The sequence below is a fragment of the Cetorhinus maximus genome, chromosome 12 (assembly GCF_964194155.1).
Source record: "Cetorhinus maximus chromosome 12, sCetMax3.hap1.1, whole genome shotgun sequence".
Classification (NCBI taxonomy): domain Eukaryota; kingdom Metazoa; phylum Chordata; class Chondrichthyes; order Lamniformes; family Cetorhinidae; genus Cetorhinus; species Cetorhinus maximus.
In genome coordinates this window covers 17,521,380-17,537,178 of record NC_135890.1, presented here as the reverse complement: position 1 = coordinate 17,537,178, position 15,799 = coordinate 17,521,380, and positions in this window count along the sequence as shown.

Genomic DNA, 15,799 nt, shown 5'->3' with positions numbered 1-15,799 from the left:
CCAGCTTATATTTCACCTCATTTCTCTATTCCCTTAGTTCTGATGAAGAGTTATACAGACTCGAAACATTAACTGTGTTCCTCTCCGCAGATGCTGTCAGACCTGCTGAGTTTTTCCAGCAATTTTTGTCATTAGTCCAGGCTTCTGGATTATTAGCCCAGTGTTATAACCACAGTGCTACAGTACATTCAATTCATCATGTTCGCCCTCCTCTGAGTTCTCTACCCTACTATATCTTTCCTTAATCTTTCCCTCCATGTAAACTCTCCATCCCATAGTCATGACCACCCCCTTGACCTTGCTATCTCATGTGGCCTTGCCATTCCCATTGTATAAATCACTGAGAAGGCCATGTCTGATCACTTCCTTGTATCATTCCACACCCACATCCTACTTCTGTCTCCAAACCCAACTTCCTTCTATGTCTGCCCTTGGAAACAAACTCTCCCATAATTTACTTGCTTAGCACTTTCAGCATCTTAACTGTCTAGCCTTTTCCCCTCCATTCACCGCAACTTTTCTGCAGCTATCAACCTGGCCAACCACATCCTTACCTCCTCCTGTATAGTCCCCATTAAAACTTCCACTCTCTCATTCAGGCTGTTGGCCCTGGTATGGCCCTCATCTCCACTCACTTATGTCTAAAGGACACAGACTTGAATGGATATGGTGGACATCTGGCATAACCATTCACCACCTACCTGCTGCTGGAACCCTCATTAATTCCATTGTTACCTCTAGACTTGATTATTCTCATGCACTCCTGGTCAGTCTCCCATGTTCTACATTCCATAAACTTGAGACTATCCAAAACTCTGGTGCCCCTCTCCTAACTCACACCAAGGCTTGTTTTCCCAGCACTCTTGTGCTCACTGACCTACATTGACTCTTGATCAAACAATGCCTTGATTTTAAAATTCTAATCCATGTTTTCAAATTCTTCCATAGCCTCAGCCCTCCCTATTTCTGTTATCTCCTCCAGCCCCAGGATGCTCTGAGATATCTGTGCTCATCTCATTCTGGTTGCTTGAGCACCATTGGCAGCCGTGCCAACAGCCCTAAGTCCTAGAATCCTGTGCCTAAACCTCTCTGCCTCTCTATCTTGCTCTCCTCCTTTAAGTCGCTCCATTAAACCTCTATCAGGCTAAGTATTTGGTCAAAACAAAAACAGAATTACGTTTTTTCAGGTAATTCTGTTTTTGTTTTGGATTTCCAGCATCCGCAGCAGTTTTTTGTTTTTATCTAAGTATTTGGTCAACTCTCTAATATCCCCTCATGTGGCCAGGTGCCTTATTTGTTTGATAATGGTTCTGTGAAGTGCCTTGAGATGTTTAATTATGTTAAAGGAACTATATAAAATATAAATTGTTGTTGTATTCCTAAAGTTAACAGAACAGATCCAGTGACTGGCACTTTAAGAGTTAAAACCAATTACCTCATTCCCTTCACAGGTGCTCCCAAGGCTCCCGACCAGCTACTGGGAACAGTGACCTGGCTGCTGATGTATTCTGTCAGTGCTTATTTCCCCCCCCCTAGTGTAATTAATGACTTTGTTGAATGCTCAGGATTGAAGAAGATAAGATTCAGTTCCAAGTAAACACAATTCAGATTTTGACATAGAACCAACTAATCAATTTCTCTTTTAACTATAACTTTTCCCCCTGATTAAGGATCTTTCTCACAAAGCACACATTTCTGAGTTGTGCCTCTCCAATTTTTTTTTAGTGGAGAAATAGACATTTCTTCCTTTTATTTCATTAAAAGAGGAAACAACACGGTGGGCTGGTGAGAAGGTTGACAGAAGAGAAAATGCTGGAAGTTCTCAGCAGGTCAGGCAGCATCCATGGAGAGAGAAACAGAGTTAATGCTCCAGGTCAATGACCTCTCGTCAAGGTACCAAAGGAAAGGGCAAAGGCCTTTACCTTTGTGTGTGAGGGCAGTTTCATAATGAGAGGTGAGTCACAGTGCGTGCAGAAGGCTGGACCATGACGTTACATTTTTGATTTGTGGAAGAATGAAGAAGGTGCTTGAAAAGAATACAACAAATTGAATGCAGAACTAAGTTTCCACCTGGCCCTCACTTAGCGAGCAGTGTAACCGGGATCCGTTAGTGGGATGGCCCAGTCAACAGATTATTCCCAACATCATTTAATCTGGTGAAGTGTAGAACATAGGAGTCTGAGAGGGATTTTAATACTATACAACAGGGAATGTTATGTTCAGAATATCGGATGAAAGAGGCATTCTTTAATTCTCCCCACTCTCCGTCTCTTATCTACCTCTCCCATACTCTCTTTACCTCATTCTCTCTTGCTCTTTCTATTTCTCTTCCATGCCAGATCTATCCCTCTTGCCTTCTCACTGTCTCTCACTCTTGCTCTTTCTATCACATTCTCTCTCTCACTCTTACTTGCTCTCCCTCTTTTTTCCTCTTCCAGCCTCTCTCACTCTTCCTCTGCCTCTCCCTCTTTCTCACTCACTCTGTGGCTCTTTCCCTCACTCTTTCCAGCTCTCTATCTTCAACTCCTCCTGGCTCAGCCTCTCATTCCCTCACTCTCTCCTGCTCTCTGTCTATCTCTCCCTCTCTGTACCGGATTACTAAAAGTTGAAATGCAATCTTGATGGACTGTGTCAAGTTGGGAAATGCATCACATCAATAGTTATCTAATTCCATTCCATCAATATTTCATCATCATTTGATGCCTGCTTCTACTTGAATCTCCCTGACCTCAGCAGTGTGGCAGTGAGCTAATTGGCCCCTCTCTTTATTTTTCCCAACAGCATGATATCAAGTTTCAATCTGCCCCAGGTATTCTCTTAACTTCAACAACCTGCTCTGTCCTGTAAGCAGACCACCATGTCACTTATGATCAGGGGTTTGCCATTACCGCCCAGTATCTATTCATACGATAGTACGATCCAGGGGTCCATATAAATGAACCCCCTTGGCATGTGACCTGGATACTATGGGCTGAAATGTGCTCCTGCTTTTATATAGAAGGCAGGATGATAAACACTAGTGCGACAAGAACAATTGTGAACCAACAGAACGATTTATTTTGTATACAATTTGTCAATAAACACGGCAGTGAACCATGGTAGGAAATTTGGCATTATCAACTCTTTTCATTTACGTACCAGGACCAATTCTGCAATATCCGTGGCAACAAGCAACCATGCATTCTGAAAAGCATTATAGAACCCTTGTCTATCATGCTGGTAGGACCCATGTTATAACCTAATATAGAAAACCTAATATAATATTGTAGTCTGTGGGGGGGAACAGGTTATTTCCTCAGCTGATAATATTTTAGACTGAGAGGAACCAGGTTATAACGAAAGTCCATAATATTTTAGTCTGAGAGGGAACAGGTTATGTCCTCAGTTTATAATATTTTAGACTGGGAGGGACCTGTAGTATTACGTTATTGTAGTATAAAGGGTTAACAGATGGGATATGCTAATATATGATGTAATTGATGATGTACTACTGACACTAGTCAGTCATGTGTTAGACTCGAGAGAGAGTCAGAGGCTGGAATCATGCCTAGGAGCTATGTAACGTGTTTAGATATGGTACTAATAAACAAGTATTAAGCAGATACCAGAGTAGTAGACAGAGTACAATCTGTCTAAGAACCAAGCCTCAGGCCTAGAGTCCGATACAGAAGGACCCAATCTCAGGACATGGTGGCAACGGTGGAGACATTGATACAAAAGACATTTTGCTGTTATCGAAGAAACCACAGAGCGAAGAAATCTTTGAAAGCAGCGGTAGAAGGAGGCATACTGGAGGAGGTAATGGTGATTGTACGTAGTGAACAGTCCCTGCCCTTGCCCTACCTGTTTGACTGCCTCGAGGGCCTGCAGAGAAACCAGCAGTGGGAGTTATGGACATGCCATTTTCTCCAGTACTGAGCGTCAGGTCTTCATTCTCCCAAAGCAGGGTGTGCAAGAGCCTACTGCAGACTTTGATTCCCTTATTAAAGCCTTTGACACCTATTTAAGCCTGAAGCAAATTTAGTAATTGAACAAGCACATTTTAATAAGCGCTCGCAACGACCTGGGGAATCAATAGAATTATTCCTAACCAATTTATATCGCCCAGCTATTTCTTGCGGAGATGGGGTGCTGAAGGATGAGCTAATCTGTGATCGCATAGATGTGGGTGCTCGGTATGAAAAACTCCCCGGCTTTCTGCACACCAAAGATGATCTCACATTGGATCAAACGGTCAAGTTTGCTAGGCAGGCTAAGATTAGAGCATTTAATCAGGCTATAATTTGTGGTGACACTGAGGCTTCACATGACTCCGTAGATTGGGTAGGCCCACGGACAGCAGCCCCACCCATATGAAAGCCTGCCTAACCAACGAATAGGGCGGGAACCTCCACGCCGGCAGCCATTTTGAGATGCTTGCGTTGTTATGCGAAAGCCCAGGATAGATGTCAAGATTGCTCAACAGGGAGCGCGGAATGCTTCCAACGGGGTAAAACTGGGCATTTCAAGTGTCTCTGTAGATCCAGTAATTTTAATCGAAGTAGCAGACCAGCTAATATTTATGAAACACATTCCTTCCACGAAATGGAAAGTCCAGAAAATGATGACCATACAAAATTCCCAGGAGAAGTTGATAGCCTTAATCCAGACTACTGGTCAGTTACAGTCCAAGTTCAAGGCTTCGATACTACTTTTACAATCAGTACTGGAGCAGCTGTTAACATATTAGCAGATGACCTCGATCGGCTTCAGCCAATAACCCTTTATCCATCAAGTGATCAAGGTCCAGGGGACATTGACCTTCCAATTAAAGGCAGGATTATTGCTCCTCTTCACTTCAAAGGTCGTTGATTCTCTCTATGTTCTTCACAATCAAAGTACATTTCTGTTGAGTGGGGATGTTGGCACACTTCTAGGAATCTTAGAAAAACCAGATGATGCTCATGATTTGAATGACTCGCTGTCTTTCATGCAACAATCTTTAAACCTTCTATTTAGAAGCAGTGGAAATTAAGCCTTTAGAAGCTGAGCAAGTTTATACACACAGCAGTAAGTTCCTTTCTCTGGAAGAGAGGCGTCATGAATCAACTCTTCAACGGATAACCTTTGTCACCCAGCAGCCATCAATCCAGTCAGACTGGAGCATTGAAGAGCCTCGGCACCTGGGAGTGTCTGAGGATATAAGCATCATGGGAGCTGCCAGGTTACCTTGCACGGACTTGCAGAATCTGCGTCCTGTGGTCACTCACTATCTGGACGCTCATGGAGTGGAATCCCTGTTGATGAAGGCACCTGGCTGACCCTCTGGCGCCTTGATGGCCACACGTGTGCATCGATTGCACCCTGGATGCAGAGGAACCCAGCAATCGCTGCAAACCCTCTGCCTTGCTCTGCCTGGCTGGCCTCGACGGTCCGGTAAAGATAAAGGTCAGTACCCTCCTGAACAAAGCCTCTATCACCAGCTTGACACAGTTATGGACAGCTGATTGGGAAACTCCACACAGATCCTTCACTGATCCTTGGAAAGAGCTGGAGGCATAGAAGTTGAGGGCCGCTGTGTCCTTCAGAGCCACTGGCATTGGGTGTCCACCCACACGGTTGGAGCTGATCTCAAGCTCAATCATCTGACAAATGGAGGTCACTGTCTCCCTTGAGAGGCGGAGCCTCCTTCGGCATTGCACCTCAGACATACTGAGGTAGCTGCATCGCCGCCTGTAAACCCTGGCAGCAGGATAGTGGCGTCTTCTGCGGCCCCTTCCACTTTGGACTTCCTGCTGGGTGACAAGGGCTATCTATCTGTTGAAGAGGTGGCTCATGACGCCTCTCTGCCACCCAAGAACAGAGGCAGAGAAGCATTACGATACGAGTCATGCCTCCAGAAGGGTGGTGATAGAGAGGACCAAAGGTCTTCACAAGATGCGCTTCCGATGCCTGGACTGTTCAGGGGGTGCACTACAATAACCCCCAGAGCTGTGCTTGACAAAGAGTTTACAAGGCTCAATGTGGCTATTGCTGCACTGCAGGAAATGAGGATCACTCAAAGTGGATCCCTTAAAGAGAAATAATACTTGTTTTTCTGGTTAGGAAAATCTCAAGAGGCAACACATGAGCATTGAGTGGGTTTCGCAGTACAAAACACTCCACTCACGATGATTGACCCTCCACAGAAGGCTCAGAGAGACTTCTTATTCTCTGCTTGTCAACATTTAACTTCATGTGCATCTGTGCCCCAACTCTCAGCCTGACCCCAGACGTCAAGGATCAGTTCCATGAGGAACCTTCTTGAGGACTTCATCGCAAGTATGGGTACCAACTACACAGCTTGGTCAACGTGCATAGGGCAACAGAGAATCGGCAAGATGAGCAAAAATGGACAGAGATTGCTGGAGCTATGCTGTAACCATAGACTCTATGCGGCGAATAGCTACTTCCAAACCCAGCATGCCACAAAATGTGCTGGAGGCATCCGAGATCACGCCACTGGCACCAGCTAGATCTCATTAACGCTAGATGTACCACCCTCAACAGTGCCCTAATCACCCATAGCTATCGCAGCGCTGACTGTGACACTGACCATTCCGTGGTGTGTAGCACCAGGCTTCAGCCAAGGAGTCTATACCACTCCAGGAAGAAAGATCATTCTTGGATCAACACTTGCCAGAGGATTGACCCAGAAAGGACCCAGGAGCTCCTCAGTACCCTCGTCCAGGCTTTTTCCAACAACAACGCCCAAGGCCAGAGTGCGCTGTCAAAGTGGGATCATCTGCACAACACCATCTATAACTCTGCACTCACTGTGTACAGAAAAAGAGATCAGAGGAATGCTGACTGATTTGAGGCTTATTGGACTGAAATGGTGCCAGTTACTGCAGCCAAGAGGAGAGCCATCATGAACTACAAGCGAGTCCACAGCAAACAAAATCTAGATGCTCTCGGAGCTGCCAGAATCAAGTCCCAACAGACTGCTCAACGCTCCACCAATCAATACTGGTTGAAACTAGGCAACAGCATACAATCTGCTGCTGAATCTGAGGATGCTGGAGGAATGTATGAAGGAATCAAGAAAGCAACTGGCCCGGCAGCAACCAAATCAGCCCCCTTGAAGACAACGACAGGGATGGTCATCACTGAACCTAGCAAGTAGATGGAAAGGTGAGTGGACCACTATCTCGAACTCTACACAGTGGTGAATGTTGAATAGACTTCCCTGTCATGGAGGAGCTGGACAGCGAGCCCACCATTGTAGAACTCAACAAGGCCATTGACTGTCCTGCCAGGACTAAAGCCCTAGGGGACGGTGGTATCCCACCTGAAATCATCAGAAGTGGAAAACCAGCACTGCTGCAGCATCTCCACGAACTTTTCTGTCTTTGCTGGAAGGAAGGATTTGTGCCTCATGACATGGGTGATGCAGAAATAGTCACCTTGTACAAAAACAAAGGGGATCACAGTGACTGTAACAATTGCTGAGAGATCTCCTTATTAAGTATTGTGGGGATGGTCTTTGCTCACATTGCTCTGACCAGATTGCAGACCCTAGCATTACACACCTACCCTGAGTCTCAGTGCGACTTCAGAGCTGGCAGATCAATAGTTGACATGACTTTCTTACTTCGGCAGTTACAGGAGGAGTGCCCCGAACAGCACAGGTCACTCTACATTGTTTTCATAGGCCCCAACAAGGCCTTCGACCTTGTCAGCAGAGGCAGATTCTTTAACTGTTGTAGAAAATAGGCTGCCCTCCTGGACTCCTGGGTGTCATTTCTTCTTTCCACGGAAACATGCACAGTTTCATCAGTGACTATGGAGCATCATTGGAGGCTTTCAACACCAGCAGCAGCATAGAGCAGGGCTACGTCCTGGCACCAGCTCTCTTAGGCTTATTTTTCACCATGCTGCTATCGTACGCTTTCAGTGGCTCAAATGAGGGTGTTTACCTGCACGCCAGAGCTGACTGCAAGCTGTTCAATTTGGCAAGACTGCGTGCCAAGGCCTAAGTGTGTAATGTCCTAGCCCATGAGTTGCTGTTTCCTGATGATGTCACACTGGCATCACATACTGAGGTTCACTTACAACGGTTTGTAGATTGGTTCTCCTGGGCCTGCTAAGAGTTTGGATTGACAATCAGCATCAGGAAGACCAAGGTTATGGACTTGGGTGTGGAGACTTCACCTTCTATCAACATCGACACCCTCACTCTGGAGGTTGTCAACAGCTTCACATACCTTGGATCAACAATTACCAGCAACCAGTCCCTACTGAAATCAGCACCAGGATTACCAAGGCTGCAGCTGTCTTGTGTGGACCAACAGCAAACTAACTGAAAATACAAAAATCTATGTGTCCCAGGCTTGTGTTCTCAGCACCGTCCTTTACAGTAGTGATGTATGGACAACTAAAGCAAGCCAAGAAAAGCAGCTAAACAGCTTCCACCTCCACTGCCTCAGACTAGTATTGGGCATCTCTTGGCAAGACAGGGTGCCAAATATGGAAGTTCACCAGTCTGCAGGGATCCCCAGCATGTGTGTCCATTGGCTGGTTTATGTGAGTTGAATGGAAGATGGCCGCATCCCCAAAGACATGCTCTATGGCGAGCTTGCTATCGGCACAAGACCAACAGGTTGCTCACCTCTGCAAAACAAGGATGCCTGCAAGCGAGACTTCAAATTGACTGGGATTGGAATTGGTGTATGGGAAGTCCTCACTGCTGACTGGAGGGCCTGGAGACAAGCAGTCAGAGAGGGTGTGGAAAAAGCAGAGGACAAAAGAAATGACCAGATGGCGGAAAAGAGAGCCCATTGGGAAGAAAATACATCAGTCGACCTCCGGCCAACACGATTCATCTGTGCCAGCCGCAGAAGGGACTGCCACTCACGAATCAGTCTCCGCAGCCGCAACAGACGATGTTCAATACGGATAGTGGCATACAGCCTGGGTGCAGTCTCCCAAGACTGACAGATGCTAATAATACTAATAATATTTTAGACAGGGAAGGCCCAGGTTACATCTTCAGTTTATAGTATTATAGACTGGGAGGGACCAGGTTATATCCTAAATCTGTGCTAAGTTAGTTGATCTCCACCAATGCATTAGTGGAAGGTCTACAATGGAGCTTGGTTAAGAAAGAGGTAAATCATCTGGCATCCTTATATCTGAATGCTCTCCATCTGCTCCTGCTGGTCAGACTAAATGGGTTGACACTGGGTGAGGAAAGGAACAAAGAACAAAGAACAAAGAAAAGTACAGCACAGGAACAGGCCCTTCGGCCCTCCAAGCCTGCGCCGATCATATTGCCTGTCAAACTAAAACATTTTGCACTTCTGGGGTCCATATCCTTCTATTCCCATCCTATTCATGTATTTGTCAAGCTGCCTCTTAAACACCACTATCGTATCTGCTTCCACCACCTCCTCTGGCAGCGAATTCCAGACACTCACTACCCTCTGTGTAAAAAACTTGCCCTGCACATCTCCTCTAAAGGTTTCTCCTCTCACCTTAAATCTATGTCCCCTAGTAATTGACTCTTCCACCCTGGGAAAAAGCTTCTGACTATCTAATCTGTCCATAGCACTCATAATTTTGTAAACTTCTATCAAGTCACCCCTCAATCTCCATCACTCTAGTGAGAACAATCCGAGTTTCTCCAACCTCTCCTCGTAGCTAATATCCTCCAGACCAGGCAGCATCCTGGTAAACCTCCTCTGCACCCTCTCCAACGCCTCCACATCCTTCTGGTAATGTGGCGACCACAATATTCCAAGTGTGGCCTAACCAAGGTTGTATACAGCTGCAGCATGACTTCCCAGCTTTTATATTCAATACCCCTGCTGATGAAGGCAAGCATGCCATATGCCTTCCTGACTACTTTATCCACCTGCGTTGCCACTTTCAGTGACCTGTGGACCTGTACATCCAGGTCCCTCTGCCCATTGATGCACTTAAGTGTTCTGCGATTTACTGTATAATTCCTACCTGCATTAGACCTTCCAAAATGCATTACCTAACATTTGTCCAGATAAAACTCCATCTACCATTTCCCCGCCCAAGTCTCCAACCAATCTATATCCCGTTGTATCCTTTGACAATCCTCTTCACTATCTGCAACTCCTCCAACCTTAGTGTCGTCTGCAAACTTACTAATAAGCCCAGTTACATTTTCCTCCAAATCATTTACATATACTACAAACAGCAAAGGTCCCAGCACTGATCCCTGCGGAACACCACTAGTCACAGCTCTCCATTCAGAAAAGCAACCTTCCACTGCTACCCTCTGTCTTCTATGACCAAGCCAATTCTGTATCCATCTTGCCAGCTCACCTCTGATCCCGTGCGATTTTACCTTCTGTACCAGCCTGCCATGAGGGATCTTGTCAAAGGCCTTACTGAAATCCATGTATATAACATCCACTGCCCTTCCATCGTCAATCATCTTTGTCACTTCCTCGAAAAACTCGATCAAGTTAGTGAGACATGACTCCCCTTCACAAAACCATGCTGCCTCTCACTAATATGCCCATTTGCTTCCAAATGGTAGTAAATCCTGTCACGAAGAATCTTCTCCAATAATTTCCCGACCACTGACGTAAGGCTTACTGGCCTGTAATTTCCTGGATTATCCCTGCTACCCTTCTTAAACAATGGAACAACATTGGCCATTCTCCAGCCTCTGGGACCTCACCTGTAGCCAGTGAGGATACAAAGATTTCTGTCAAGGCCCCAGCAATCTCCTCCCTTGCCTCCCTCAGTACTCTTGGGTAGATCCCATCTGGCCCTGGGGACTTATCCACCTTAATATTCTTCAAGACGCCTAATACCTCCTCTTTTTTGTTCTCAACATGATCCAGGCTATCTACTCACTCTTCCCTAGACAAATCGACCGCTAAGTCCTTCTCTCTGGTGAATACTGATGAGAAGTACTCATTTAGTGTCTCTCCCATTTCTTCTGGCTCCACACACAGATTCCCGCCTCTGTCCCTAAGTGGGCCTACCTTTTCCCTGGCTACCCTCTTGCTTTTTACATATGTATAAAAGGCCTTGGGATTTTCCTTAATCCTGGTTGCTAATGACTTTTCATTACCCCTTTTAGCCCTCCTGACTCCTTGCTTAAGTTTCTTTTTACTTTCTTTATATTCTCCACAGGCTTCATCTGTTCCCAGCCTTCTAGCCCTCATGAATGCTTCCCTTTTCTTTTTGACTAATCTCACAATATCCTTCGTTATCCAAGGTTCCTGAAACTTGCCATACTTATCCATCATCTTAGCAGGAACATGTCAATCCTGAATTCTTATCAACTGACGTTTGAAAGCCCCCCACATGTCAGTTGTTGATTTGCCCTCAAACATCTGCCTCCAGTCTAGATTCCTCAGTTCTTGCCTAATATTGTTATAATTAGCCTTCCCCCGATTAAGCACCTTAACCCGAGGACTCCTGTTATCCTTATCCACCAGTACCTTGAAACTTACTGAATTATGGTCACTTTTCCCGAAGTGCTCCCCTACTGAAACTTCGACCACCTGGCCGGGTTCATTCCCTAATACCAGGTCCAGTATTGCCCCTTCCCTAGTTGGACTATCTACATATTGTCTCAGGAAGCCCTCCTAGATGCACCTTACAAATTCTGCACCATCCAAACCCCTAGCACTAAGTGATTCCCAGTCAATATAGGGAAAGTTAAAATCACCCACCACAACAACCCTATTGCTTTTACATCTTTCCAAAATCTGCCTACATAAATGTTCTTCAATCTCCCGCCGGCAATTGGGAGGCCTATAGTAAACTCCCGACATTGTGACTGCACCCTTCCTATTCCGGAGCTCTACCCATATTGCCTCGCTGCATGAGCCCTCCGAGGTGTCCTCCTGTCGTACAGCTGTGATATTCTCCTTAACCAGCAGTGCAACTCTCCCACCTCTTCTACATCCCTCTCTATCCTGCCTGAAACATCTAAATCCTGGAACATTTATCTGCCAATCCTGTCCATCCTTCAGCCAAGTCTCTGTAATAGCAATAACAGCATAGTCCCAAGTACTAATCCAAGATCTAAGCTCACCTGCCTTGCCTGTTATACTTCTCGCATTGAAACAAATGCATTTCAGACCCCCAGTCCCACTGTGTTCAGTAATTTCTCCCTGCCTGCTCTTCCTCTTAGTCCTACTGGCCATATTCACTAGTTCCCAGTCATTTATTTCACCTGCTGACCTATTGCTCTGGTTCCCACCCCCCTGCCATACTAGTTTAAACCCTCCCGAGTGACACTAGCAAACCTCGCAGCCAGGATATTGGTGCCCCTCCAGTTTAGATGCAACCCGTCCTTCTTGTACAGGTCCCACCTGCCCTGGAAGAGATACCAATGATCCAGATATCGGAAACCCTCCCTCCTACACCATCTGTTCAGCCATGTGTTTAGCTGCGCTATCTTCCTATTTCTAGCCTCACTGGCACGTGGCACAGGGAGTAATCCTGAGATTACAACCCTAGAGGTCCTGTTTTTTAACTTTCTGCCTAATTCCCTGAACTCCCGCTGCAGGACCTCGTCACTCTTCCTGCCTATGTCGTTAGTACCAATGTGTACCACGACCTCTGGCTGTTCTCCCTCCCCCTTCAGAATGTCCCGTAGCCGATCAGAGACACCCTGGACCCTGGCACTAGGGAGGCAACATACCATCCTGGTGTCTCTTTCACGACCACAGAAGCACCTATCTGAGCCCCTGACTATAGTGTCCCCTATGACAATTGCTCTTCTGTGCTTTGACCCCCCCTGCTGAACAACAGAGTCAGCCGTGGTGCCGCTGCTCTGGCTACTGCTGTTGTTTTCCCCTGATAGGCCATCCCCCCCACAACGGTATCCAAAATGGTATACCTGTTAGAGAGGGGGATGGCCACAGGGGATTTCTGCACTGACTGCCTGCCCCTGAACAGGAATGAGAACACAAAACAGTTACCATTTCAGCTAGAGACCCTTCACCGCAAAGCACCATGCATTGTCAAGCACCAGGCTGGTGCCCCCACAGTCAAATAGCCCACTGACATGAGGCAGACACGCAAAGAGTGAGCCCTTGAGCGATGAACTGGAGGATATTTGGCTTCCTCTGTGTCCCAGCCAAGAATCAGGAGGGCAAAGGGATAAAGAATTAAACAAACTGGAAGAAAAATCATCCCGATTTAATTTCTGAATCTGTCAATGTAGATTTCTATAAAGGTCAGCATTTGAATCCATGTTATTCATTAAAACATATAACTTTATCTTTCTGTGTAATTGAATAGTTGCTTGGCTGTCTACCCTGCACTATTCTCTCGGCTGCCGATTATCCCTGTTTCATTTGGAATCTGATCTCAAGGCACTGCACAGACCGGTTTGGCTGATTTTTTTTTTCTCACTTATCCCTGCTTTCCCTCCACACACGGCCTTTCCCCGCCCCTGCCCCCATCCCCCAGGACACTCTGCATTATTCTCTGGATCTCTTCTCTCTCTTTGCCAAAAGCTGGCGTCCACGTGTCTTTTTCTTCCCTTGGTTTCCAAGCCTATACATATGCTACCACTCAGCCTGTTTGCTAGAAGGCCCAGCTGCCAACAAAGGCCTTATCCCATGAATGAATAAGAATATTGAAATAGATAGATAGCAATAGAAAAATAGATAGAAAGAAAGAACTTGCATTTATATAGCATCTTTCAGAACCTCAGGATCTCCCAAGCGCTTTACAGCCAATGAAATCCTTTTGAAGTGTCACCACTCCTGTAATGTAGGAAACATGGCACCCAATTTATGCACAAGAAGATCCCACAAGCAGAAATGTGATATTGACCAGATAAGCTGTTTTTGGCATGTTTGTTGAGGGATGAACATTGGCTAGAACAGTGGAAGAAATCCCCTGCTCTTCTTTGAAATGATATCATGGGATCCTTTACATTCCCCTGAGAGTGTAGATGGGGCCATAGTTTAACTTCTCAAAGGCAGTACTTTTGGCAATGCAGCACTCCCCCAGTACTATGCTGGACTCGTTCACTTTTGCCTTGCTAAGTGGGCTATCACTCTCCCGTCTCACTTCTATGGCCTGTATTTGAACCAAGCTCAGACTGTCACCATGCTCTAATGACTGTAAAGGGTGCTCAGGGCAGTCTCAACCCAGTTCCTTGCCATTGCAAACTTTATAGATAGCAGCCTTCTATTTTATCTCTCTGGGGCTGGATTCAAACACAGACCCTAAAAAGGGAAAGGACAAACCAAGACACCCATTGGACCACCAGCATCTCAGCTTTGCTTTTTACTTATTTATTCTCGAAATACTATTACTAATGTACCCACCTCATGAATAACAACCCTGAATTGAAGAATGTCCATTGTTAACTTGTGAGTCAGTATCACTGAGGTGGGATTTGACCTAATGCTGCTTGAACTCAAATTCATAGATACCCGGCTAACGCAACAAGCATGAAAATAATCAAACAGAGTAGTGAGGGAGTTCATTTCCTATATTAAACTACTTGAATACAACATAGATGTTAATATAACCTAATATTTATTCCCATTTTTCTCCCTCATTTTGGGGCAGGTGATGGCGTAGTGGTATTGCTGCTGGACTAGTAATCCAGCGACCAGGGTGATTCTCTGGGGACCTGGGTTCGAATCCTGCTATGGCAGATTGTGGAATTTGAATTCAATAAAAATCTGGAATTAAAAGTCTTTAGGGAAGGAAATCTGTTGTCCTTACCTGGTCTGGCCTACATGTGACTCCAGTGGTTGACTCTGAAATGGCCTAGCAAGCCACTCAGTTGTACCAAAGTCACAAAAAAGGAATGAAACTGGATAGACCACCTGGCACCGGGAACGCCAATGGCAAACTTAGCCCTGTCGATGCTGCAAAGTCCTCCTTACTAACACCTGGGGGTTAGTGTCAAAATTGGGAGAGCTGTCTCACAGACTAGTCAAGCAACAGCCTGACATAGTCATCCTCATGGAATCATACCTGACACATCATGTCCCAGGCACCACCATCACCATCCCTGGGTATGTCCTGTCCCACCGGCAGGACAGACCCAGACCCAGCAGAGGTGGTGGCACAGTGGTATATGGTCGGGAGGGAGTTGCCCTGGGAGTCCTCGACATTGATTCTGGACCCCATGAGGTCTCGTGGCATCAGTTCAAATGTGGGCAAGGGAACCTCCTGCTGATTACCGCCCTCCCTCAGCTGATGAGCCAGTGCTCCTCCATGTTGAACACCGAGGGTGGCAAGAGTGCAGAATGTACTCTGGGTGAGGGACTTTAATGCCCATCACCAAGTGTGGCTCAGTAGCACCACTACTTACTGAGTTTGCTGATCCTAAGTGACATAGCTGCTAGACTGGGTCCGTAGCAGGTGGTGAGGGAATCAACAAGAGGGAAAAACATACTTGACCTCATCCTCACCAACTTGCCTGCCGCAGATTCATCTGTCTGTGATAGTATCAATAGGAGTGACCACTACACAGTTGTTGTGGAGACGAGGTCCCACCTTCACATTGAGGATACCCTCCATCACCTTGTGTGGCACTACCACCGTGCTAAATGGGATAGATTTCGTACAGATCTAGCAACTCAAGACTGGGCTTCCATGAGGCGCTTTGGACCATCAGCAGCAGCTAATTGTACTTAAACACAATCTGTAACCTCATGGTGTGGCATATCCCCCAATCCATCATTCCCATCAAACCAGGGGATCAACCCTGGTTCAATGAAGAGTACAGGAGGACATGCCAGGAGCAGCACCAGGCATACCTAAAAATGAGGTGTCAACCTGGTGAAGCTATGACACAGGACTACTT